The sequence below is a fragment of the Tyto alba genome, unplaced genomic scaffold (genome assembly GCF_018691265.1).
Source record: "Tyto alba isolate M040663 unplaced genomic scaffold, T.alba_DEE_v4.0 Super-Scaffold_6, whole genome shotgun sequence".
Lineage (NCBI taxonomy): Eukaryota > Metazoa > Chordata > Aves > Strigiformes > Tytonidae > Tyto > Tyto alba.
The window spans coordinates 26859415-26886283 of NW_024881327.1; the positions used below are offsets into that span (position 1 = coordinate 26859415).

At 41.0% G+C, this 26869-nt stretch overlaps 1 protein-coding gene and 2 long non-coding RNA genes across 5 annotated transcripts in view; 2 read left to right on the top strand and 1 right to left on the bottom strand.

Moving 5' to 3' along the window:
* The first annotated feature begins 62 nt into the window (after positions 1-62).
* Positions 63-4147, top strand: LOC116963209. The gene is made up of 2 exons (XR_004408026.2): positions 63-2809; positions 3605-4147. It is a non-coding gene; the product is annotated as an uncharacterized LOC116963209 (long non-coding RNA).
* LOC122154909 lies at positions 1431-5265 on the bottom strand. Its single transcript, XR_006167028.1, has 2 exons — positions 5150-5265; positions 1431-4783 (listed from the first exon to the last, which is right to left on the bottom strand). It is a non-coding gene; the product is annotated as an uncharacterized LOC122154909 (long non-coding RNA).
* A 301-nt stretch (positions 5266-5566) lies between these two features.
* The window catches only part of FRYL (FRY like transcription coactivator), a 175317-nt gene continuing 154014 nt past the window's right edge, over positions 5567-26869 (top strand). The window contains exons 1-3 of one of the 3 annotated variants that reach the window (XM_042808021.1): positions 5567-5711; positions 18368-18373; positions 19746-19950. The gene's annotated coding sequence lies outside the window, so the exon portion shown is untranslated. Of the gene's footprint in view, positions 5766-18367; positions 18374-19745; positions 19951-26869 lie in introns of all 3 variants that reach the window. The other 2 variants (XM_042808023.1, XM_042808022.1) reach the window with 2 other exon arrangements.

A 26869-nucleotide genomic window follows, 5' to 3' on the forward strand; every position in this document is an offset into this window, starting at 1 on the left:
GGCTTAACCCACCCGCCTCGCCGTGGGAACTCGGCGGAGACACCCCGCGGGCGGGCCCCGGCGCTGCCCGAGCGCCGTTGCTGGTGGACTCGGGGCTGTGGCCGAGGCCCGCGTGTGCCTTTGCGTTCCGCGGCGGCGTTTCCTGGCTGGGGGAGCCGAGTGAGGGCGGTGGAAGGACCTAGAGGTAGCAGCTGGGGCTCAGAGCGTTCATTTCAGTCGAGGAGGCTTCCTTCCTGTGCTTTATCTTGTTTCCTGCCTGCTTAGAGAATGCCACTCCCTTAATGCATTTGAGTTCAGGCACTGCTTCAGATGTGGTGAATCCCTTTAAAGGTAATCCTTACACGGTTGGTTTTGTTTTGCACAGCGTTGATACATGCACCGGTGCTTCTTGGCTTTGTAACCGACTTGCTGATTTTGATAAATGGCAGCAAAAAGCTTTTATCTGTCCATGTCTGACTTGAACAGTAGGTATGTTAGCTATAGGTATGTTAACTGGGTGCTAAAGATGCGCGGCCAGAATTGACTAAAGAAAAAGGATGCCTGTTACCTAAAAACCAGAAAGGTTATTTAAATCGGAACAGAGCGAGGACCTGGCAGGCGACTGTCTGAACTTGAAAGTGGTAGAGGTTTGGTGGTTAGGATTGTATTGAAGTGGGAGATTAGGAGTCTGCCTGCGTGCTTGCCTCTAGCTAGTGCTGCTGAATGGCAGCATTAGTGGATGCTTGCAATTTATCAGAAATTAGGAAAAACTGAGGAAAAAATAAAGCCATGTTTCTGATAGTGCGATGTATGCTGGGGCATTTTCTTGTAAACATTCAGTACTGTGGCTTGAATTCACCGTATCCTGATCTGCTGCTACTTGCCTGGAATGCACCACTCCCTTTAAGCTTTTCCTGGAGCGAGTCATTGTCTCTTCACCCTGGAATTCCAGTGAAGAGGCTTAAATTGCTACTGTCTGTACAAAAAAAGCCTGTGCCTGAAGATAGGAGAGGGAAGGTTTTAGAGATTGAAAGTGTCTGAAATTAGTGGAGAATGTGAAATGTCTGAAATGAGTAGAGAATGCAACTATAAAATGAGCACTGTGAGCACGTGAAGGACCTAGGACAAATGGACTAGGAGTGTGTGTAAAGTAAGAGGTTTGGCTGCCTGGAGTGGCTGGCTGCACCAAGAAAGCTGCAGAGGAGATGGGTTTCCAACTGTTGGGTTCTTGAAATAAGCTGGGAGGATAGAACCAGAAACAGTGTATTGTGGGGTTCTTAATGCCTAGCTCTCATTTTACAATAAATACATTTCTAATTTGCACGAGATTGGAAGTAATCTGTGTTATCAGACGTCCTTCATCTCTGCCCATCACCTGGGCCCACCCTAATGAAGCACTCCCCAGTACACAGACATCAGTTACGCACATTATTAATCAGAAGACAAAAGACTTTGGCCTCACAGGCTCACAACAGTTTTATTCACGGGACTATAGCACACTAATTAAGGCAATTTATGTCCTGCTTCTTCCCACTTAGCTTTCAGTACATTCTAGGCAAATAGTACAATGGGATTTTAAAGCTTGCCTTTTTGTAGGGTAGGACATGTTTATGGACTGTACCTTCTCTGAGCATGGAGCTTCAATGGGGAGGAAATGGCTATCAGTCTCCTTCATTGAAGAAAATACTGACTCTGAGCAGTTTTGCTTCTCCATTGTAAAATTAAGTTACCCATTCTGTTTTCTCACTTCACTGGCCCCAAGTCCCTTAGATTTCCAATGGGAAAAAAAAAATTAAGATCATACAGAAAATTGGGGAGTTTGCCATGCTTTCAAAAATCTGACCTAGTACAGTCTGCTTGTGAGATACTTAAAGGAACTTGGTTACATGCATCCATTTGTTGGCTTAGAATTGCAGTTATAGGGCATATATCGGCATAGGTGGTAGAGCATGTCCACATCCTTGGCACTTTTTTCTCTGCCCTCAAGCCTTTTTTTGAAGTTCACCCATAGACAGAAATCTCAACAAGGACACTCTTTTTGACTTTTGGTCTACTTCTACCACTTGCTTTATACTCATACTGTCTTTTTTGCAACTACTGAGAACTTAGGTTTAAAATGGGTGATGCTATCACCAAGTCATTCTGATACATTACATGAAATCTTGTCCTCAGGCAAGGCTTAAGCCTAGTTTTCAACTCCATTCTGTAAATCTCATCTCTTGAATACTTTTCCCTACCTTTTCTTTTGACAGGTGCCATTACCTGATACGGTATTTCTCTTTAAAAATCAATGCAGTAGGCTAATCCTTTGGAGATGACAAGGTAACATCTTTTCTCAGGGAGTTTTGAGCTGGCTGTTTCAGTGACTTGCACAGTGACAGGTTGATGTTTTGTGTGCTTTTAAAAGTGCAATCTATAACACAGATTCTTTTTAAAGAGGAATAGCATAGTTATGTATTTTTGCACTGCTTCAGGACTCAAAAAATTATTTTTAGATATATTACAACTCACCTATAACTCTCAACTTTGTATCTTTTATGACTTAGTATGATCCAAGAATGATGAATATATTTGAGAATCAAAGTACTGTAATACTGAAACTAGGCAGTTAATCTTTAGAAATTGGAAATTATTTCTTTTGAAGGAGATGCCTCAAAAGAAGGAAAAGGGAAAACTTTCAAACAATGATTCTTTTGAAGTGAACTGATTACTTATGTAACAAGAAGTTGGAAGGTGTGAAAGTCAGATGGTTTCTAATTGCAGTGCCTGGAAAACAAAGTCACTGGTGATTATTCAGAACTCTTGGAGCTGGAGCTCAAGAATTAATAGGGTGAGTTATATGTAGACTGTCAAGTGGTTTAAAAGCTTTTCTTTTCGATAAATTCTCTTCCATCCCCTTGTTCAACAGTTAGCGGCAGGCTTTACACAGATCCACTGCAAAACAAAGAGGTGGCTTAACAAATAAATTCAGTTTTATGATATTGCATAAGACATAACTGAAACAAGTAGACATGTGAAAAAGTTGGCATATATACTGATCTTGTAAGGAAAGTTGCCAAAACAAGTACTAGAGGTTTATGTGCTCAAGTATGTAGCTGGAATGGTGATTTTTTTGTTGTTGATGTTGCTGTTGTTTTTTGCTTGGCATTCTGGACAATAGAGTAAAACACAACAGCTGAGAGCTGCTGATTCTTCAGTGGCTGCCAAGAGTTAACAGGACTGTATTTGGAAAAAATCACTCTCTCCCTAATGAGGAAATAACAGTGCTTCATACCAAAAAAGAGCATTGTTGTAACTACTACAACTGGTGGCAAACAAAGAATCAGTTATTTGCCTGAAGCATTATGGCACATCAGCAAGAACCAAGAGTGGGTGTCTCTGTGGAACTGATACTCAAAGCCTCAATTAGTAAGGACTTTACCCACGTTGATAATAATTACTATTAATAATAACTGGTACTGTAATGTGCTTTGAAAAGAGCTTTACATGTTAACTAATCCTCAGGGCTGTTTTGTAAAGCAGGCAGGTAACAAGAGAATCTGGGTTCTGAAAATGTTATGACTGTGCATCCTGTAAAGTTCAGGTGCTCAGGGCTAAATACCAATGGTCTGTTTTTCATTGGCAGCGAGGTTCAGCCGCTCTCATTTCAACTGCGTGGATACATCTGCATCTGTTGGGAAGATCAGGCTGAGTTCCTAACTTGGGATAACTTCAAAATCAGAAGCAACTTGTGACATACTTTGCTTCAACCAATTGTCTGAGATTATGCACACCACCAGTAGCAATGAATCCTGTTTTTCTGGTTAGGTGTTCCATTGCCCAACATTGAGACTGTGGTACAGTTGTTAGAGTAAAAATTACTCCATTCACTAAATTCTTAAATCTACAGGAAAGAGTTAACCTGAAACATTCTTCTCAGGTACCAGTATATCATTAGTTTTTTCCCCTCCTGCTTTCTTGTTCCTACTGTTTTTTGCAAGTTGATGTACATTATCAGCCTTAAGGGTGTGTAGCACATGGACATAAGTAGTTGAGCACGAAGTGACCTTTCACTCCAAATAAAACAGTATTGTACAAAGTGTGTAATAAGACTTCAAGCTTCTTGTAACAGATTGGCAACTGTTGTGCTAGCGCGTTTGTTGTTTGTAAAAAGCATACTTTTCACTCAGTTCTGTTTTTGTTGGGTATGCTTATTATAGTAGAGGACTTGTAAGACAGGCTTATATTTGACAGTGGAAAAATGGTGACTTCGGGATTCTTTCTAATACTGCTTCGCAGATCTGGTGTTATTTTATCATGCTTGACATGTATTTATTTTTCCTTTCCCCTTTCCCCCCCACCTTTTTTCTCTTCAAGCCTGAAAGTTCTGAGGCACTTCAACGGAAAAGTTAGTTACCTTCTAGCCACTTAAAATGTTAATGTTGGTACTGTTTCTGGTTTTACTACCATCGGCTCCCATATCTTTTCATTTTTTAGAAATACATTGTTACATTCAGCCACCAGACCTGTCGTATTCGTGAAATCCTGGCCAGCCCCAGGATCAGATGAATTTTCTCAGGATGTCGTTGTGAATTACCTCATTACCTTGCCTTTCCGTCTGTGTCACTCGTACTACGATAGACTTGCAGATTGGCGCCTGGGAGCGGGGGGAAGTACGTGCAAAGCAAAGTCAGGTTCCAGGGGGGAAAGCAGCCCCCAGTGTTTTTACCTGCGGTGCAGGGCGGGTGGCTGCGCTCGCCGCACCCAGGCTACTTCTGCGGGGGAAGCCGAGCGGTTCGCGTTGGTAGAACAACGCGAACGATTTCTGGCACAAAAAAAAAAAAAAAAAGGCGGTATCTAAGCATTTGTGAAGCTGGCCGAGACGCAAGAATTTGCCCTTATTCGCTGGGGTAGGGGGAAGGGCGTATTTTCCGTCCGTTTGCTACGGGCGAAAGCGGGGCCGGGCGGGCGCCCTCAGGGCAGGGCCACGGCGCAGCCCGCAACGCGGGACCCGACCCACCCCCCCCCGCCCTTGGGCTTGATCGCCTCAACTCCCTCGATGCCCCCCGCCACACTGCTGCCTCCCCGGAAGGCCATTTTATTCCCGGCTACCTCGGCGATACCGGCCGTCTTAACTGTTTTTTCACGACAACGGTCGGTCCTGTTCTCACCGGGGCCGCGGAGGCCGTACCTACCCCGCCGCCGTCTGAGGCCGCCCTCCCGCCGGGGGAGCCGCCGGGGGCGCCCGGGCGGGAATTTGCCCGCGGTCCCTCACCCGCCGGGCGGGGCGAACGGCGCCTCAGCGCTCCCACCCCCGGGCTGGCCGGGACGCGGGACTGACTGTCTCTTCGCCCTATCGCAACCGTAGGAAGCTGGCGGGCGCCACCAATCGGGAAGCTCGTCTTCCTCCACCTCCCCCCCCCATCTGCGGCTTTGCGATTGGGCGAGGTGTGGAGGCGGGGGCGGGGCCGAGCGCTCGAGAGCCAACGGGGAGGCGGGGGCGGGGCGGTCCCGCGTTGAGTGCTGCGCGCCTGCCCCAGTAAGCGTTGGTTCCTGGTGGGGCGGTGCGTGCCAATGGGGAGGCGCGGGGGGCGGGAGGGACGAGCCGGGCCGTCGAGTTACCGGAGGGGGAGAGGCGGCGTCGGGATAAAGCCGGTGGGGGATGCCGGCGGCGAGAGTCGCTCACCGGCCCTCGCCAGGGTCGCTCTGAAAGGGGAAGCGCGGCCGCGCTGAGGAGGCGACGCCCGGAGGAGGTGTGGGGGGGGGGGGGGGCTCTGCGACGCGAGGCAGTGCTTTCCACCGGCGGGGTAGGTGAGGCGGCGGCGGAGCTGGGACCTGGTCGAGGCTGGGGTGGGGGAGGAGCGGGGGGGCCGTCCGCTCCGACGGCAACAGAGCGGGCGGCGTGGTGTGCGTGTGGGGGCGTTGGCGGTGGTTGCCCCGCCGCTGGCCCGGTCCCCGGCCCGCGCCGCTTTGTTTACGGCAAGGCGGGGAGGGCAGCGCAGCGTGCCGCCGGGGCGGGGGGGGGGGGGGGGAACGACGACCGCGGGGAGGAGGGGTCGGTGGCGCTGGCGTGCGCTCGGCGCCTCTCGGCCGCCTTCCCCGCCGGGCCGGGGCCCCCGGCCCGCCCGCTCGGGGGAGACGGAGCCCCCCTCCGCGGCCCGCGCCCGCCCTCTTCCGCCCCTTCCTCCCCGGCCCCGCCCGAGCAGCGGGGTGCGTGCCCGGCCTCCCCCCTCCCGGCGCCCCCCGAACCCCCGGGGGCGGGCGCGGCGCTCGCACCAGCCCCCGCGGGCCGAGCGGAAAGCAGCAGCAGCAGCAGCCGCCGCCGCCGGGCTCCTCCCGCCCCACGCCCGCACCCGTCCGACTGGCTCCGGCCGTCCCCCGCGGCGCTCGGCGGCCGCCGGGCCGGCCAGCCACCCCTGCGGGGGACGGCGGGGCCGGGCGTGCGCCGGCCGGGCCGCCCGGGAATGGCGGGACGGAGCGGGGAGGGTGGCACGGAGCCGGGCTTTGTTCCCGGCCCCGCCCCGCCGCCGCCGCCGGGGGGTGCCCGGGGGCTGCGCGGGCTCGGCGGAGCGCCGGCGGAGACACGCGTGTCCCGGCTTCGGGTGGGGAAGGGCAGCGGCGCTCCCGGGTGCCTCTGCCGCCGGCCACGCTCGCTCGCCTTTCGGTCAAACTTACTTGAAAATCCCGAGCGTCCGAGTCAGATGCGAGTGTGCGCGCCCTCCGCTCGGCGTGTAGCGCTTCGCTATTGAGGAGACACTTTAAGGTCTCTCCGAACAGCGCCTGAAGTTTAGTCCTAACAGCGTCTTAAAGATTCGGTTTTACAGTCTCACGTAGACGTTACCCATGCGGCTGTGAGTATTGTCAGGGCTTAATTAGGTTTCCCTCCTCCCCTTTCATATATATATATACACACATACATACACGCTTCCAGTGGTTTTGGTTGTGATAACAGTTGTTGACTGTAACGACACTCAGCTGCTCAGTGAACGAATCAGTTTGTGTCTTAACCAGAAATCAGTGGTCAGGCAATCAGGATAGCTCCAGGTAAAATGTCCCAGGGAATCAGATGAAAAGCACACACACACACAAAAAAACCCCAAAAAACAAAACCAAACAAAAATACCCCCAAAAAACTAACCAAAATATTTTGGTGGTCACTTCTACCCAGTGGTAAGAGCAGTTTGTTATTACAGTTTTACAGAATAGTAAAGCATTCTGGAGATGAGGTAACAAGAGTTATAACCTGGACTTCCTTCAGAATGACAAATGTGCCTTAGGAAAGTGATATGTTAAAGCAGAAAGTAAGTTCTTCTTTACTTTTATGTGTACTGCACATGTCCCAAGCTCAGATTTCATGTAGTGAGAGACTTAAATGGTAAGCCACCTTCATGTAAGTGCAGACCAGGAAGAGCAAAGTGTTTGTAAGTTACTGTGGTAGTAAGCGAAGAGCTGCTCATGTGGGCAGCAACAAGTAATTTGGAGCATAGAGAGTACTGTGATAAAGAAGGGGATTTACTGATTGTGGGTTGAATGAAGAGTGAAATTAACTGTAGTTACTTAAGAAGTGTTTCCTCAGTAGACTGTTTCAGATGCTTTGCTTCTGTGTTGTTACTGTCATGCTGAGGGTATACCCTGAATACTTCAAAATCTCTGTGGAAGATTGTTGAGCAAGTGCTGGGAAACCACGCATCAATTCTTATCATGTGACACTATCTCAGGAAGGAAACAAACACCTCAGTAAAAAATGTGTTGCAGGTTTAGTAAGTCAAGTATTTGAAGATGAGTGCGACATTCTGTCTGTCAAAAGCTTCCTTTATCTGTGGTTTGTAGAGGCCCTTAGTTAGTGGTGCTTGATGGCAGTTGTCAGTAGACAACTGACTTCGCTGGGCGAATTGCTGCTGTGAATGGCTCCTTATTTATATTCCAAGATGGATTTGGTTTAAGCCTGTGCTGATTTCTCTCTGGAAGTGGTTTCCTTGGAGCACAGCAGTGGTATGTTGCTTTGGGATGTTGTAGAATATTGTTGCTGAATTTCATTTCAAAAGAAAAATTGTTTAATTCTTCTGTGGGGTTAGTTAAGGTAAAATTGAAATATTCAAGCTGGTTGTGTCTCGCTAGCCTAGGAGAACCAAAGCACGGTGAAGGCTGGTTCTCATGTAATAGCATACATGAGGAGGAGAGAAGTTGGAGGGTTGTAGGGATGTAAGGCAAAAAGTAGAACTGTTCCATTTGTTGTGTTACTTTCCAGTGTCATCCTGCTAGGCCTCAACAGCTCAAGAGTGGTCCTCATGTTTTTTTCACTGTGAGCGTTTGTCTTTTTAATTTTGGGGGATAAAATTAATTGGTATGCTGAAAGTTTTTGCTAATACAGTTGAGAACACACTGTATTTACTTTTTCTAAAGAATTTAAGAAGATTATAATTGCCACCCCACGCCCCCCCCCCCCCCCCCCCCCCAGTGGCTATGCATCAAGGAAAACAACTTGGAAAACACAGTGTTCTGCATCAGGAGTTGCCTATTTTTTATCCAGTGTTGTATTTCAAGGAGCTTTATCTTGGTCATCTTGCCTAGTGATGGCTACTTCATTATTGCACAAAGGACTAAATGACAATTATTTTTTTTTTTTGTCCGAGTTCCTTAAGAGGCATGTAGGCAAACTTTACACTTCAGTGCACTCACATAATACAGAACGTGGGCATGTAATATGCTCCCTCTGGCTTAGAGAGCTGTGAGCTTTTAGCAATTTTTGTCTATATTTAAGTCTTAGCTTAACAGAAACCATAGGTTTCATGTGCAGATAATGCAAGAGGAAGGTGCATATATGCGCGTGAGTTATGTGAGTTACTGTGAGAAAAATGAGGATAATAGTTGAAGGTTTGTGACCCCATAACTGTAGTAGGGTTGCCTTCCTAGTAGGAAACACGATGTAGCTTATCCATCAGCAGGAGGGCAGCTGGCCTAGTGCACAGCCTAGCTGTGGTTTACTGCTTTGTACCACTTCTGCACACTCACACCCAAACTACTTTAAACCTTTATGACTTCTGTATCTGTAATAATCCTCCCAGGAATGACTACAGGCCAGAGAAGTGGTGTTGAAATGTTAGAAGGTTTTAGGATTCAGTGTTATTCTTGTCCAATCTCACTCCAAATCCCAGTGAACTCCAGTTATAGATGTTAGCCAGACTGACTCAGCTAGGGTTGCTTCTGCCTTTTGTAATTGATTAAAATAACAGTTCTTCTTTCTAGTATTTAGCACGTTTATTCTCAGTGTTTGACAGTTACTTCTCTAAGTGTCTGTGTACTGCCATATAGCTCTGTCTCTTATAAGACTTGTTTTGTCCTTCCTTCCCTCCCCTCCCCCAAATCTATTATAATCCCTAATTCCCTCTGACATGAACACCTCCCAGGAAGAACGACAGAATACAGTCTCAGATAGCAAGTGTCCAATACTATCACTAGGAGATACCAGAAAGGAATAAATCCCCTCAAGCTTGTTGAACAGCAGTGTCTGCTTTTGATGTGGCTTCAGGTTTGAGGTTTTTTTTTGTGTTTATCGCTAGTTTTCCCTAGTGATTTATGTTTGCATGCAAAAATAGAAGAGGAACAAATATTTACCAAAAAAAAAAAAAAACCAAAACAACAAAACAAACAAAACAACTTCTGAAGTTGAGTTTGAAGTTCTCTGAAATGTCTAAATATTTGGTCTGATACAGTGGCCCAGTGCCCAGAAGTTGTTACTGTAAACTTTGGGGTTTTAACGGTTTCTTCTTTACATGGGTATTCTTGCCCTTGTCAGTGTGAGCAACGTGTGTTATTTTTTGCAGTTACTGATGACAGACAAAGCTGATCTGTGTGGAGTTTGCACAGATCTCCACACAGGAGTACCTTTCTTCTGCCATTCCAAATGGTGCTTTGGCAGGTGGTCTGTACAAGTGTTAGCGAACTGTAGTTTTTCAGAATGGGAGCTAGGTTAGTCTGAAATATCTGGATTTGCAGCAGTCTGTAGCAGGAGATTTGGGATTATTGACATGCAAGCTATAATGGTACTGCTCGTCACCCTGGAGGTTATTGTGGTGACTTGTTTTCTTCTTCCTGTTTTCCAGAAAATGAGAGAAGACTCCTGGCTTGGACCTTTTTCTCTCCTCTTTTGTTCTTTGATTTTTTAATCAGAGTTACATGAGATGATGATAATACTAAAACAAGCTGTCTCTGTTTTGTCCTCTAACTATTGGAAGACTGCTTCAGAATTAAATAACTGATACTTGGGAGTATTTGTAATTTTTAGGTTGTATGTTAAAGCAGCTCAGGTTAGTGGCAGTTGCCAATGTTTTTCAGCCTAAATAGCAATTTGTGGTAATGTTTATTTCCCTTATCTTCAGTGTATTTCTAGGGAGTAATGGTATAATTTTGCTAAACCAGATAAACCAGACTCTCTTTTGTTTGAGTGAGGTGTTTCCTGTTCACCTGATCATCCTAAAATCCCAGTGTTGCCTTCTTTCATATATGAATTAGTCTTTTTAGCATGCACTGACCAGTCTTGTATGAAGTATGCCAGAGAAGGTTCCAGTGGAACTTTATAGAGGTCTTTTAATGCTCTTGTAGAAATGCCTTCCCATTAAATCTTAGGATCCTGTTTTCTTTCCTCGGTCCTCCTGAGGTTTCTCTGCTTTGTCTTCATAAGCTGAAACTTATAACAAAAAAAAAAAAATATTGCTACTCAGGTATGTTATGTTAAATGGGAAGAGGAGCTGTAGGTTAAATACAGCATTGAAAAGTATCACTGTTGCCCACAGTCCTTGGACCTACCATAGTTCAAGTTGTGATGGGGGTCATGTTAATGATACTCATGCAGAAAGTGTTCAGGGAGCTCAGGTACCCGTAGTAATGAGTGAATGGGCAAGGGAAGAAGGGTGGAAAGAAAAACTGGGTGCCATTTTTAGAGGCAATAACGTGCTGAAAAGTACTCCTTGTGAGAGTATGGGTAAGACCTGCTTTGCAATATTCAACCCTGCTTGCTTAGCCTTTCACAGAAGACTTTGCTGCTGTTGATTTTTCACTGCTTGTTTTTTGTAGTCTCAAAGACAACAATTGTGTGGGTTTTGCCAGCCCTCTGCAGTTAAGTTTATTTGTTTGGAGTGAATGAATATCATGTTGAGTATGTTTATAAAATAAGACCTGGGGAGGGTGGTGAAAACTACAAATACAGATAGTTTGTTGTACTTGGTCCAAAAGATAAGGCTTTAGTAATTCAATGTAGGAGACTGTTAAAAGAGAAAAAAAGCAGCATAATTCATTAACAAAAAAAAAAATAACAACAAAAAAAGGAATATCTATACCATAAGGCTTGAGAATGTTATGATAAAACTGGGTCTTGGGAATTCATTTGAAATTGATATTGCAAAGATTGACTTTATTTCTCCAACGATGCTGCCCAGTTTTGCAAAATGAAGCAGCAGCATCTTTTGTAAATGCCATGCCCTAAAGGGGTCTTGGAGTTAATAGCAGACTTGGACAAAGACTGATTATTTGTAGAGAAGCTAGCATGAAAGATAGGTTGAAGTGTTTCTAGGCGTTTTTATCTATCTTGCATGAGAATAGTCCTTATCAACACCACTTCTGTTCCTGTGCTAAATCAGAAAGAACTGTTAGGGCTGTGTCTGTGGCAGCTGAACATTTTGACATTGACAGAACTTTAATTATCTTAAATAGAACTAATCTAATCTGCCATTAATGCTGATCATGTTAAAAAAAGATTGCTGTAAGCAGAATTGGTAGGGTTTCTACCTCTGTAGACATCATCCAAAAAAGTTGTCATCCAGAAAGCTGAAGAATTACTGTCTTGTGCACTGTGATTGCTGACTGGCCTGTTTATTCCCTGGGGTAGGGTGATGAGTAGTAACTGGTCCCATCATGGCTTGTGCTGTTGCAGTGACTCGGGGAGCTCCTGCATACCCCACCTCAGCTCATAAAGAGAAAGGAGTTGAGAATGAGTGTGCTCTTGATCCTGGGAGCAGCAGCAGTGAGGGTAGGTCTCCCTCACACTGTCACTCAGAGATGGCAAACCTGTTTCTCCATTTCTTGCAGACATGGATCGTGGAGCTCCTGCCCCATTTCCTCTCTTCCTTCGGTTTCCACCTCACCTCTGCCCCCCCATTTGAACCTATTTGGTGATAGATGTTGCATATAAAACTGGGGGTCAGAGATGTTTCTTCCAATGGAGTTGATGCATATGTTTATGTGTGTGTGTGTGTGTATATATATATATATATATATAGAGAGAGAGAGAGAGAGAGATGTGTACCTACCTGCAGGTGAATAACTATAGAATAGCTGATACAGGTGAGAAGTGGTGGATAGCAAGCATGGTACCAGAGAGCTAGGTAGATACAAGTAGGTAGGTACAAGCACAAAATTAATAGAACAAGCTCTTGGGGGAGGAATCTGAGAGTCTTTGCCTACCATTATATACACTTATTTACCTAACACTTCTGTATACTTTTGGACCTTTACTGTGCTAGGGAAAAAGTGGAACTGATTTAGAAACATTTAAGAACATTTATCTTACTGTATGTCATGATCAACCTTTGATATAACTGTCTTATTCAAAAACTGTAAGCAAACCAACAGGTATGCATAGATTATAAATTTTTGTGGTAATGGGGGTAAGTTGTGTGCAACTGAGTTGATCCAATTTGAAGCCCAACCTTGTATCTCCTAGGAAGATATCTAAAGAAGGTGCATAGTGTCTTCCATGTTACACTGATAGTGCAAGTTATTGTTTTCTTGACTTGCATTTTTAAATTAAGTATAAATAGTTCTGTTTTCAAGTACTTGCTAGCCCCTGTAATTTTATAGTAGTTCTTATTGTATGCTCCCTTAAAACCATATCTAGTATATAAAACTCTTGCATATACCATAGTTGAAAGGCATAAAATCTTTACGTAACTCTAGTTAGAGTGATGCAGGTGTTCCAAGTTTAAGAATTAGCATATGTGAGTGATACAAGTCCTTAAAAGATATTTTGAATTTACCGGATGGCTATTTGAAAACTAATATGCATTTGTTATGAGAAGAGTAGGATGCATAGGAGAGAGAAAGAGAATATCAGCAGGGCTTTTATGTTTTGTGCCTAGAAACAAGAGGAATATTTCAAATACTTCTCTGTTTATCTTATTGTCATACTGGAGAATGCAGACTGGCCTTATCCAGGCTTCTGTTAAAGCGAAACAGCATGTTCGTGTCTCAGCCTCTGTAAATACAGACTCTGTGAACTCTTCAGGTTGAATGCTGTTTAAGAAAAAAGAATGGCTAGAGGTGATCTGCAAGTATAACAAAGTCCTCATTCTGATCGTTGTATTTCAGAAGCAATTATCACTACTGCCTTTTCTATAGTATTTGTATCAGTTTTTCAGAGGCTGGAGAATATTGCACTAGATTGAGATGTATTAGTTTAAGCATGTTTTTCTGCAAATGCTTGAGTCGATATGAAATCTGCTAACTGTTATATTTCAGCACTGCCTGGTCAGCATATTTGAAGAACGACTAGCATATACTACTATACATTGGACCTGAGTTTAACCTCTGAAGTTGTTTTGAGGGGAGGGAGCAGGCAAAGCAGCTTCTTACTTTATTTAAGGGAAAGATGTGGGGTCATGTTTGTGGGGTTTTTTTCTTGATTTTTTTGTTTAACAATGTAAATCTGTATAGGCTTTGGTACTGAGTGTGCATAATGTTCATGTTGGTTCCTCCTAATGGCATATAATAGCTAAAGAAAAATTTTATTGCCAAGTATTTTTCTTTTTCTTTGTACAGGCACAGTAATGAAACTGGTCAGTGGTTTAATAGTTTTTGGCACTTTTTAAGAAAGGGAATTTATTTTTAGCTTTAACAATCTGTTAGGGGAGGAAAAGTAGTACATAAGCTGTTGGGTTTTTATTCAGTAGTTCCAAGTGCTTGAACCTTGCTAGATGTTGATCTTCACAAGTTTATTGAATTGAAAATGATTGTTTGTTTTGGTTTGAGATACCTTCAAAAGTAGGAAGTTGCCAGAAGCAGTTTGAAGGTTTGATACAAGCTCCTGTTTTTCTGATTTAATTTAGTTTCATGCTTACAGGCTGATCTTTAGTTTAGTCTGTGTTTGCAACTTTGAAAAAAAGAGTTGATTTTTCTAGAGCCATTTGGCATTTTTTGCGTTTTCCCTGTTGTTGCTATAGTGGTGGTGCAGAGGTCAGAATTTGAGGCTTCTTGCTTACACTGCACGCTCATGGAAGTTCTCGTTTTTCCTGTTGCTGAAACTTTATTAATGTAGATATGGTGAAGGGTGGTGTTTAGATCAACGGCTGCAAGAGCTTTAGGAGGAGCCACTGCAAATGCTCTAGATGCACTATTTTCTCTTATTGTCACAGGCAGGAGTGCATCTGAGGAAGATAGTGGTTGCTGTTGGTTATGGTCTGCTATTTCCCTTCCCCACTGCATGTGAAATAAGAAGGAACAAGTGATTAATGTCTATGTGACATAGGGTTAGCCAAGCTGGAGTCTTATTCATTACTTCGCTTTGAAATACATGTGTATAATATGTAAACATTTGTGGTGATGCAGACATAGTTTTAGCTGTTTTCCTGGTGGAAGTAACGTCCATTTGAGGTAGTCCTAATATATGGATTGTTTACAACCTCTGACGCTAACAGAGGAGAGCTATGATTTCTTGGTCCTCTGCAGATCACTTGCAGATTGGACACTCTTATTTTGCAGTTTCTTGAGAAGTGGCACAGAAATACTTTCTCTGATTTACTTAGTCCTGATTTATAGTTGGTATAATAGAAAATAACTGTGGTCACTTTTTTGGGGCCCAGAACAAAATCATTGCTTCTGTACTACAGCTGAGCAAACAATCTCCTAAATCAACAATCAGAAAATAGCAGGGGTAAGGGTGGGAGACAGTGGGTGCTAGCACCAAGGGAACATCTAACTGAGCAAGTCTTGCATCACTCTGGTTTCTGAAGGCAGTCAGTTCCTTGGGCAGTGGCACTAGTAAAGGCAATTTTTATTAAGAGGCTAATCTGAAAAATTTAAAAGGTCTTGTGCTTGGATAGAAAATACCCACTGTGCTCTGGTAAAAACACAGTTTGCGTTCTGACAAATTTCTAATATTCTAAAATGAGATTACAAAAGATAAAAAGTTGTAGTCAAAAGTTAAAGAACAGGCACTGGCCCAATAGTTTGTGGTTTACGTACTTTTCTTAGTTGCTTTTTGTGCTAACTACAGAAATGAGTATGCAACTATACATTTTTAAGTTTGAGTTATCATGGTCAAGTTATTACACACTTGGCACCAAACCCTCCTATGAAATTTATCTTGCAAATCCTTCACAACTACAAGTGGGGATTGTATGGGAGTCTTTTCATTTGAAGCCTGTAAGTTTGTGAATGGAGAGTTACTTATAATTCTTATAAACAGGAAGTGTTGAACCAATATAACAAATGTAGTTCTCAGGTGCAGATGTTCAGCTATATTCCAAAGTTTTTGTATGGCTGAGTTACACATCCTTTTCTTCTTTTTCCATGATTCCCCTTAGATGATCTTGATTTGATTCATGAGCATTATCTCGTTTCCACATCAGTTGTGTAGAAGCTGAACCTACCTCAGTTTCTTGCCTATGATCTATGCATCTTCCAGTTGCAATATCTGTGTTTAAGTTCTCGCCACCGCAGCCCCCCAAAGGCTTGCTTTTTGCACTGGGGACCCCTGCTTCTCTCCTGTTTATGACTTCCATGCTTCCCCATAGTTAATTGATTGGCAGCCATGTGGAGTGGAAAAAAGGCTGTTTCCGTAAGGAGATGGTTGGTGAAATTGGGAAAGCACTGCATGACCACCATGTTCTTGACAGCATTTGACAACACTCAATTAATCATGTAACTGTTTTTACTTTGTGGTGTTGCATATTGTTATATATTTATTAAGTTGTTAATGTACCTAAAACTTTTACAAGAAGCGAAAGAACCAAATTGTTACTTAAAAACTGTTAAGACAAAGTGTGACAAGCTTCAGTAAAGAAAGGGGGGCAAGTTTGGATATCAACAACCTGGGAAGCTTTATTCCCACTTTTTATTCTTATAAAATCCAGTCTCATGGGGTAGTTAGTCTATGAGCAACTTCTGTAATATTCAGGTGCTCTCAAACTCTTTTTTTTTTTTTGTCATTTCTGGTACAGTCACTAATATCACTTACTTGAGAGGAAAGTAAGATACAGTCTAGCTGTGCAGGCTATTGCTGAAAAGAAGGTTGGGAGAACAGAGGAATTGGACAACCCCTGAAAAGCTTTCAGCCTGCTGGTAGCTTTATCCAGTGCTGTCATGGAAAAACTGCTTAATTGGTTTGTAACAAGGAAGTCTTATATATGGTCAGTAAGTTGTATAATAAATCTGGATTATAGTTATAATGTTTTATTTTTTCCTTTTACCCCTTGCCATGAGGGGCTGGTGTAAGTCGTGAGCCTTGGACTGGAGCCTGGCTGTACCTTGCCCCGTGCCCTCATCCATTTTTCCATTGTACGGGCTCTTGCTGCATCTGCCATCACTTTGAGGAGGCGACGGGGGGGACGGTGACAGAGGACTAGAGATCACAAGGGATTGTGTGTTAAATTCGAAATGCTTGTGACAGCAAGTTATTTAATTACTTACTCTATGAAATGCTGAAGGTACAGGTCAGCCACATGTTTGAGTGACCAAGGTGCCATTCTGGTTACCTCTGAACTGCTTTGTTAGCAACTTGTTGTAATTTTTAAAATGTCTTAGAAACAAATATATTTAATCTTTTCTTTTATTCTGCCTTTGTAAAAGCAAACACATAGTGTATTGAAGCCTGCAGAAGGTTTATAGCATGGAAAACACTACTTCTAGCCATTGGTTAAAACTATTAGTATTTCTTTCTTTCATCTGAAGCATCATCCCATTAAGTCTTTTGGGTGAGTAATTATAAAAAGGCCCTAATTTAATGTGTTGTACATATCATCTTAAAGGCAGGGGCTGACACCTTGATTTCTGCAACATTAGTTTTAATCCCCTACCCTGAATTTTTTGGAAGTGGTCTTCTGTACCACCTCTCCTGCACACTCAGCAGTGGCAAACAGGGTGCCGTATTGGAGCATCTAATTGCTGCGCAAGGTAAAGCTGAGTTCAGTTTTTGCATAGTAGCCAACGCTATAGCAGCCTCTCTGTGAATGTAATACATCAACCTGAAAATAATGGAGATAAAAATTCTCTTTTAAACACCCCCTAAAAAAAGTGCACCTGATGAAAGTTATATGTGCTGTTATTTGGTTTGAGGTTGACTGGATTTTTAGCTGTGTTTTCCAATTCAGGATGTTAGAGGAGTTTAGTATCAAAATTTAGGGGTAGAAGCAGCGTCCTTTGAATTTTTTTTTTTTTTTTTTTTTTTTTTAAACCTTATGATAGCTAGTGACTTGTACTTTGAACTTTATTATGTAGTTTTGTCATGTTCTGCTTCTTAGCTTTTCATAACCGTTTTATAGGGGTGAACCCTAATGAACTCCACCTGGGTGATACCTTTGACTTCAGATCTGATGAAGCAGAGTTACATTTTAACTTCAAGTTGTAAACTGCGGGTAGGAGATGAAGGCCAGTGAACTTCCCACAGCAATATGCTGTAGTTACTGTAAGCTTTGCTCACATCTGTTGGAGACTTTTGACCTTACTGCTACCTTTACCGATACCTTTTTTCTTTTTCCTTTAGGCAAACTTAATCTATCAGGTTGATTCTGTAGGATGCTTTAGGTTGTTTTTGAATACAACTCTGTATTTGGAGCTATGGGCAGCAGCTGCCATTTTAAGTTTATAAGTTTTTATTATCGTTCAGTATGTACCGCTCATACTGACTTTTCCTGTGCCTCCCATCCTTTTGGCTCTTCTCAAACACTCTGCCAGCTAAACTGAAATGTTAGTATCTCGTCCTGAAGCTTGGACAGCCAAGTTAGTTTTCAGCTTAACTATTTCCTCCGTTAAGCAGCTGGGCTATTGGGTAGTGTGTTGGGGCAGGGGAAGGGAGTTTGATTCTGGTGTGGTGAAAAATGAAGATTGTATGTGTTGGCTCGGGACACAGTGAGAAGAGAAGCTTCTAAACAGAATGGATTATGTATCTGTGAATGTATTCTTTGCTTGAGAAATTGAACTAAAATGTCAGTATATGCCAAGGTGGATTTCTGTCTGGGTATTCTTTCAATTTTATGGAGAGTATTATGGCATGGTTTTGGTTTCCTTGAAGTGCTGTTCACAGTTAGTGTAATTGGGGAGGAGTTAAAGCACAGCTGACATGCTTCCAAACTGTAGTGGATATAGGGTTTTGCATGACTTTAACAGCTACTTCCCTTATCTAAAAAAGTGGAAAAAAGAGGAGGAAGTGATCAGTGCAGTTTATTAATGTAGGCAGGATGAAAAGCCATAGGTTTCTGCTGTGTGGAAAACAGTGTCTGCTTGTCCTAATTGTCTAAAGAGGAAAAAGTGCTGATTTGATGCACTGCACTGTCAAATGCATAAACTACAGAAAGCAGTTCACGTTTTTTAGAGTTGCATTTTAGCAGGTAAATTTCAGAGTTAGAATTATATCTGTCTTTAGAAGTCTTTTAACTGGTCAAGTCTTTAAAAAACTTGACTTGCTTTTTCCAGGAATTACATAGTATGTTCCCAATTTATATATAAGCATCAGCTTCCTTCCTATTTACAAAAGCTTATCTAATTCTCCTGCTTGTCTCTAAGTCCCACTTTTAAACTTCTTATTACATCTTAAAATCTTCAGAATGTGGCTTTTTGCCTTTAGATTGCAATTACTATGTGGGTCTCTTTTGTATTTTTGGAAACACTAATTAAGAAGTAGAACAAACTGTACATAAAAGAATTGATGATGATTGAATTGTTCACACATCTCTAGAGGAAACTAGTACATTCGTGTTGCATCAGAGCACTGATAAAGTCACTCTGGGTGTACAGGTCTTTTTACGTATCTGCAATTTTTCATGCTATCACTTTAAAACTATTATTTTTTTTTTTTATTTCACACAAACTAGATGATCAGGAGTGGTGGATTACTGCTGCATGTAAAGACTTGAGTTGTTAAAAGCAGTTAAAAGTGCTTGATCTGCCTCCAGGGTAAAATTAAAAATACTAAAGTGCTTTTGCTGTAGTTTGGTGGTATAGAAGAACAAAAACAAACTCTCCCACTTAGGCAAGTTGTGACAAGTATACAAGTTGCATACAGACTTCTGTTGTGAAGGAATCTCCAGAAGTTCTCAAGTCTTTGTTAGGGAGACACAGCTGAAGTATTGCTTATTTCTCTTTCTGACCATATCCTCATGCTAACCAAGCAGAAAAAAAATCAACAAAATCAGGAAAGAAATAAAATGACTACTATGAAAAATTTGATTCAGAATGACTTGCCTTTGAGAGTGACTGTATATATGCTTAACAAGGTACATTAATAATTAAAGTGTAACTAAAAGTCTATATAAAAAATGGATGTACATAAAATATGCTGAATGTGGGAAGCTAAATTAAATTTTGGGGTCAAATTTAATTTTTCTCTTTTTCATGGGGAAAAGATCATTTAAAATGATTCAATTCTGAGCAGAACAGATATTCTGAAGACATATGTAACAGGTTTTTGTAATTTATGACTTGTCAATTAGAAAAATCAGAATTCTAAAGCTTTTGGAAAATGTTGACATTTCCATTTAGTGTGTAAGGTTTGACTCTGGTTTTTCTCGTTTTCTTTTCAGCGTTCTGTACTTCATTTGTCTGTACTGTGTGGAGACTTTTCTCCACTATTTGGCTACATACCAGCCGACTCATAGCTGTTTACACCTTTGTCTACTCTCACATCTCTAAGCACACGTTGGACTTGGGGGAAGATGTCTTGATGGATCCATCCTAAGCGTGATATGCTAATGGCTCTCGTTGGTGGTTAACAATGGCTTCTAAGTGGTAAGACGTTTTTCATAATTCTATCATAAATAAATTGTCATGCATCTGTGTGGGTTTTTTTTTTTGTTGTTGTTTTTTTTTCTCTTTTTGCTTAGATCTTTGTTATATATATTGTACTGTTAACACACTTTGAACTCCTACTTCAGATATCAGTTATCTGAATAGAAGTGTGTCTGTACTGTGTTAAATCAAATGTTCTTATTGATTTAACAGGGTATAGTAAGTAACTGATCATGGCCAAAAGTGAGTGTCTGAGGAAGAGGTTAAGAACAGGGCAAGCAGTCTCCTGTCTGCAGCTCAAGGACTTCCTAAGCCAAATGTGATTCCTGTACATTTAGTAATCCTGAAATTGTATGTTTAGTAATTCTCTCGTATAATTTCTTTATGTTGAGCAATTTTCTCGAGTTTTCTTTAACAAACTCAGGTGCTCAACACAAATCAGACTTCTTGGTGCTAATAGTCCTCCTTTACAATGAGTGGGCAGGTGTCTGAGCTCTGTCCTCTTGTGGATGAAGACGGGTAATGCAGCTAATTAGTAAAGGCTGTGACAATTCTTACATAGATGGATCTCTACTGCTCTTCATGTAAGGATTTTATCAGTAGTAAATAGATCCATATTTCTGTCAAGCACAGGGAAATTATTGTGGATAAACCACTTCTGAGCTGAAATGGATATGCAGAGATCTAACTAATCCAGCATCTAAACTGTCCTTCAAAAATAATGCAATGTACTGCTTCCCTGTAGTCAAGTAGTAAAACTGATAGACGGTACTTCCTTTTGGCCTTTGAGAACAGAGTATATTGGCGTGACAGGAGGAGAATACTGAAGTGCAATTGTTTCTACAGTATTTGCTACATGGGCTTTCATATTCAAAATATTCTATATTATTTATTCTATAATATTACTTTATAGAAGGTAATAGAGTATTATATGTTGTGTTATTAACTGTAATAATTATAATATATATTCTATAATATTTTTAGCATAGCTCTCATTGTATTGTCTTAGGCATTCTTTACAAGAGAAGTATACAATAAAATGGAATTTGAATGGATTGTAAATTCAGCTGTTGGATCTTCTTCAGCCTATCATATCCCTGTTGTTTGCTACTGTCACTGACTTTCATTTCTAGTTATAGAACATGCTGTCTTGCTTTACTGACTTTTGTTAGAATTTTATACCATAATTTGATGTATGTGTTCTTTTTCTCAAAAGATAATAAATTTTTTGCTGCAGAAGCTTACCTTGAACTTCCATATTTTTCTGTTGCTCAAGGAAGGGAAATACATTATTTAGTATTAGAGTAGGAACTCCAAATCAATCTTTAAATTGAAACAGAAAAATGTAGGCATAGGGTTTGAGGACATGGGTATCAATTATTACTGTAAGTTGTTCTCTTGTGGGTGCCTATCATGCTCTAGTTTTACCTCACTTCAGGAGGTTTTAATGATTACATATGTTTCTACATTTCTGTATGTTCGCATAGAAAACATGTTTCAGTGACAAACATTGAGTGTTTAAGGTTGAATTGTGTAGTTTTTCCTTATTGGAAACAAGGTTGTTCCGTGCTGATCTAGTTTTTGGAATACCTCTCAGTAATTGTACTTTCTGTATTTACTGCTGGATGTTTAAAAAGCAATTACATAGTAGGTTTAAAAAAAATATCCTCAGCATTCGGTCCCTAGCTTTTGTATCTGTTGTCTGTCTTCAGTATTAAAAACCTGTTGTGTTATGTGTAGGCAATAAACATGTGGGGTGTTTTTCACTTCAGCAAAAGGTAAAGACAAGTCATCTGTCAGGGCGTATTTTCCTGTCAGAGAATGCAGAGAGAGTCTTATCTCAAGTGCTTTCCTTTCAAAATACGTGTGAAAAGAAAAAATAATATATAGCTGGAAAAATGTGCCAGCTGCCATTCTTCTTCTGTGTGACTAATTTACTCCCTGGAATCAGTTCCCTGATTAGCAGACCCAGTTCCTTAGGGCTTTAAGATCCAGTCAGGTTTTGAAAAGCTCTCATGGTGGAGACTCTGACCTCTCTGAAAAGTTGTCTGGAGTATCAGTTATGCTGAAAAGCCTATTTCTGTCTGCAGAAGCAATTACTAAACAGATTTCAGCACAATTAATATACCTGTTCATATGTTACAAGTGTATTTGCAGGTGTAGCACTTTAGTGAAGATGTATTTCCAGCATAACTAAGAAAAATAAAGGACCATCAGGAAGAGAAAAGTGTGGTTGTATTTTTTTTTTATTATTTTTTATTTTTTCTTAAATAACCATTTAAGTTTAGAACAGTACTTGGTACTCACTGCCCTGCTCAGCAGTTTCATTAGATGTGTCTATATAAATTGTAAGATGGATATGGGGGAAATAAATGGAAACATTTAGGGCTTTTTTTTTTAAATTACAAAGTTTCTATTAAGATGTGTTTTGTATTTTATATAGCTCAGTGGGCTTCACCAACTTTTAATAGGGCTTTCTGTGGGCTTTTTTTTTCCCCTTTCTGCTTCATTTAAACATTAGTTCTCACTCTGCTGCCTGACTAGAGGTGTGTTTCCTAGACCATGCTTACTTGCAGAATGCCTCACATTTGGTGCCTCGTGTTGTTCAAATAATGTGGCACATCTGATACACATCTGCAAGAAAACAGAAGGTGAAAATGCTAATAGGGACACAGGGGAGCTGCTTAATCTGTGAAGTGGGAAAGCTGTATGTCAGGCTAGGGGGAGGCAAAAAAACTGTGGAACCTGTCCTGTAGGATTTCCCTTCCCCAGGATTCTGGGGATTTTTTGCACTGCTTGTGTCTAGAAGGTTAGGTTTCTGTGGGTTTTTTTTTTGTTGGCTTGGTTTGTGGCTTTTTTTTGCTTGGTTTGTTTTTTTGGTAGCAATATCCATGTGTTAGGTATGTGTGTGTGGAGGGGGTTTTTAATTAATAAAATTGCTGGTTTCAGCCTTTTGTAAAGCTTTTTCTTTCAGAACTTCTTATTTCCTGTCATGGAGAACAGCTGTGTATCTTTGTTGTGCCTGATAACTTTTAGTTTTATTAGGATTTCTTTATGACTGTATACTTGTTTTAATGTCATCTACTTTTATATTGAACGTGATATACAAGGTACTGTCAGTGGTGTTCTTTAACACCTAAAATAAAATACATTTGACCTTCAGAGGGGCTTGATCTGTTGTGGATTACACACAACAGAAACCCATGTCTGCTGACTAACTTTGATTTTGGTTAACTTTGCACTTTACAGCTCTGAAATTCATATACAGCTATCTGTATGCATATGTATCTTAAAATCTTACTTCTAACACTCTTTGATCAGACAGCTATTTTATTATTTGTTGTGGAGATGCTGCTGTTCTCCATGTGCAGCTGGCAACTGTTTGCTTGAAAAGAGTTCACTTGGAGAGGTACTTAATTTAAAAGAAACATCAACTTCTTTATCAAGGTGTAGAGTAAGTGCAGAAGTTACAGTAAAGACTGTGTTACAGTTTAAATCTATGATATATATATAATGGGATGAACACCAGAAGTCTTTAGGAAACTGGAAAAGGCCTATCCCTTAGCTAGTAGCTGATGAAAACACTGTATGTCTATGTACAAAACAAGTACTTCAAAGATGGGGAGACAGTAACAGGCAGTTTTTCAGAGGTTTGGGTAAAGCATGAGTGATGCAGCTACTGCTGGTATCTCCTACGTAGCTGCAAAGCTTTCCTGTGGAAACTCTGTGAGTTCCCCTGCCTCGTGCTTCTGCCCAGCACGGCCGAACACATCCTGCCTCGCTTGGCCCAGGGCACTTTCCACCTACAGTGCTCCACTGATCATGAAGTTCTCACCCCAGCTGTCTTCCTCAGTAAGTATCTCTGGCTCAGAAATGGCTTATGAAGTGCAGCAAGGCTCATTTCTGATGCAGACAATACAGGAGGAGAAAGAAAAAGAGCCCCCGATCCTTTGATATGAGGCGTACTTTAAAGGTTATAAAGATTCAGGCTAAAATATACAGCACAGTCAAGGAAGGAATGACAGTATTGTGCAAGGAAAGGGGCCCTCTCTCTTTATGGATAGTTTAGCTAATATGCTTAATTTTAACCATGTTTCATTGGCTCTTCTGTGTGAATGATGAAAGATAATCCTACTGTGGATGAAATTACAGTCTTGACACCTCCATGTATTCCCATTTTTAGGCTGGCTTGAAACGATTGTACCATAAACTGGCCTGTGTGTGTTAAACACGTGTAATTAACATTGTCTTTAGAGAATTTTTTTCTTCCTGTTTAACAGACATTAACTCAAAGAATGGATGTTTTTGAAATTAGTTATTAAGAAATTGAAAGCAGTAAAGTTCACTTTGTGGTATCTTCCTTAAGGAGGAAGCAATTCCAACCTCTGAAACTTGTGAAAGAATACTATTTTTCACTATGACTAAAAAATTAGAAGTCTTTTATTATTAGTCTATTTAAAAAGTCGAAAGTGAGGAAAGGACGCAGGTCATGTTTAGTCTTTCTATTCTAATCAGATGGCTGGAGTGTCAATTTTTCTTTAAATAAAAGAATCCTCACCTTCCTGAGTGATCATGTTCAGCTGTGTCCTTAAATTTCAATGGTTGCCTCTTTCTGCTCTTCAAACTCAGTTGTTTTTTTTTTTTTTCTCTTGTTGCTTCTGATAGGGACAGATTTAATCTCTTCTTCAGGTAGGTGTTAGTACAGCAATTATTTTCCAAATCCAAATAAGGAATTTTTTCTTAAATTCTTTCACAATACATACTAATCTCATATATGCTTGTTCTGGTGTTACTCACCCTTTTTAATCTCATGATATGTGTTAGTCAAATGTGTATTATCGCTATTTTGTCTTAATCTGTATTTTTCAGGTTATTCATGACGTGTGTGTCTGTTCTATAGATCCATCTTAATTTGTGGTATTTGGAAAGTACAAATACATCAAGGTGCTCTTTGAGCTTTTCTGTTCCCCTCTGGTCAGAATGCCTGAGCAGTGCAGCCTGGGTGAAGCAGCAGTAACTTTGCCTTGACTGCTGTCTTTCAGGGAAGGTCTGTTCACCCAGCTTCTGAAGCTGCAGTTAGTGTGCCATGTATTTTTTCTGTTTATTGTTTTTTGTGGGTGTGTGGTTTTTTTTTTTTTTTTTTTTTTTTTTTGTTTTGTTTTTTTTAATTTATGGTGGTCTTGTTTACCTCTGCAATTTCATAGGCTTACAAAGATGTAACTTAAGAAAATGCAGTTCTTATTTCTTCTTTGACTAATTTTAATATTAACCTATGAATATTGGTCTCTGTGTGTACATCCTTCTTTGGCACTGTGGTTTTGTTATGAAAAAGAGATTGCACTGAAATTTTGTATAGGAGGACTGTGTATTATATGAGATTTAAAAAGACATTGCTCCTACTGTAAACCTTGTGATACAAATATATTTAACTAAACACTGCAGGGTGTTTCAGAGTTTTAACACCTGAACTAGTAGAGACTTGAGCATGTCAGTCTGTGCTCAATGGATTTGGGAATTTACCCACTCATTTTGGTTTTTGCCAGGTTGAGTATGAATTTCTACTTTCTTCTTTGCAGTGTAGATAAACTTTCAGTGATCATGTTTCAAAAACTCTGCAAGGGAAGAATTGAAATAGATTACCATGGATGAGTGCTATGTAAACCAAGATAGAACCTGTATTTATTCTAGATGTCCAGAGAATTTTCATTGGTATTGGAAACTAAGCTTGTCCTGTGTACTGTGAACTCAGTAAGCCTGCTTTTTTTAAAACAATAGAAGCTATGGATTAGAGTCACAATGAAAAAGGATAATGATAGCTTCCACAGGCCAGTAACATCTTAAACATACCTTCTTTGTATAAAATTTTAAGCAGTAATCTAAGATTAGGTTAGGCTTGGTAAGAGAAGCAAGATAAAATGGTGCTGTATGCACTTTGGGTATTGGAATTAAGGTAATTTTGAACAATAAATTACAGATTCTTTCCCTGGCCATTTGACTTTTATGCTTTGGACATAATTTTAAAAGTTGGCCATTGAAACATGAGGAAATTCGTCTAGAGATGTCTACTTTCATGTAGTGCTAGAGAAGATTCTAACAAACAGTGACAATGGCTGTGGAAATAGCTGTCATTAAAATATCCAAAATGTTTAAGAAATGTATGTTGAACCATTTCCGTTAAGTAATTCTGGAGATGTATGTGTGTGTTTGGTCTCTGGTTATCACTTACTGTCTGTGTTCTGTCTTTCCTATAGGCAAACCTACATTAACGGTTGGCATCTCTGTTCTTTGTATTTCTGTTAAGCACTTAAAAAGCTTTTGGTAAAGGTTTTTGTCTCAATTCCTTAGAGATCCAATTTTATAGTATTGTTGCCATTGCTGGTCTGACTTATTAGTAGCTGTTCCACAGACCTTTTGTTTTTTAAATGTTGGGGGTTTTATGTCCTTTGCCTAGAAATATCAACATTATGCTTATCATCATTCACTTTGATCCTTTTATAATGGAAAAAATCTGGCCACTTCTGTTGTTATGGGATTGTGTAATGATGTCTTCTCTCAGTGCTCCTGCTTGCATGGGAATGAGTATGATTCAGAGTATGTACTACTACAGGATTTGCTTTGAAATGCGAGTTCTTATTTGAAGAAAATCTGCTGGTAGAAGGAATTCATAGGTTTGAAAGCCACTGTGGTACGTCAGTACTTGGAACAAGCAAGAAGTTACTGACAGGAAGCCCAGATCCTTATCCTGACTGAGGATTGTAGAAGCTGTGGGGTAGACAATACCTTGATCTTCTCAGGAACTCCTAACAAGTTCAGGAAAGCATTGTATTCTTGCTTGCGTCTTCAAGATAAGAGCAGTTATTACCTAATGCATAAACAGCAAAAATTTCGGGGCTTTTTTATTAAATGGGATAATACCGCA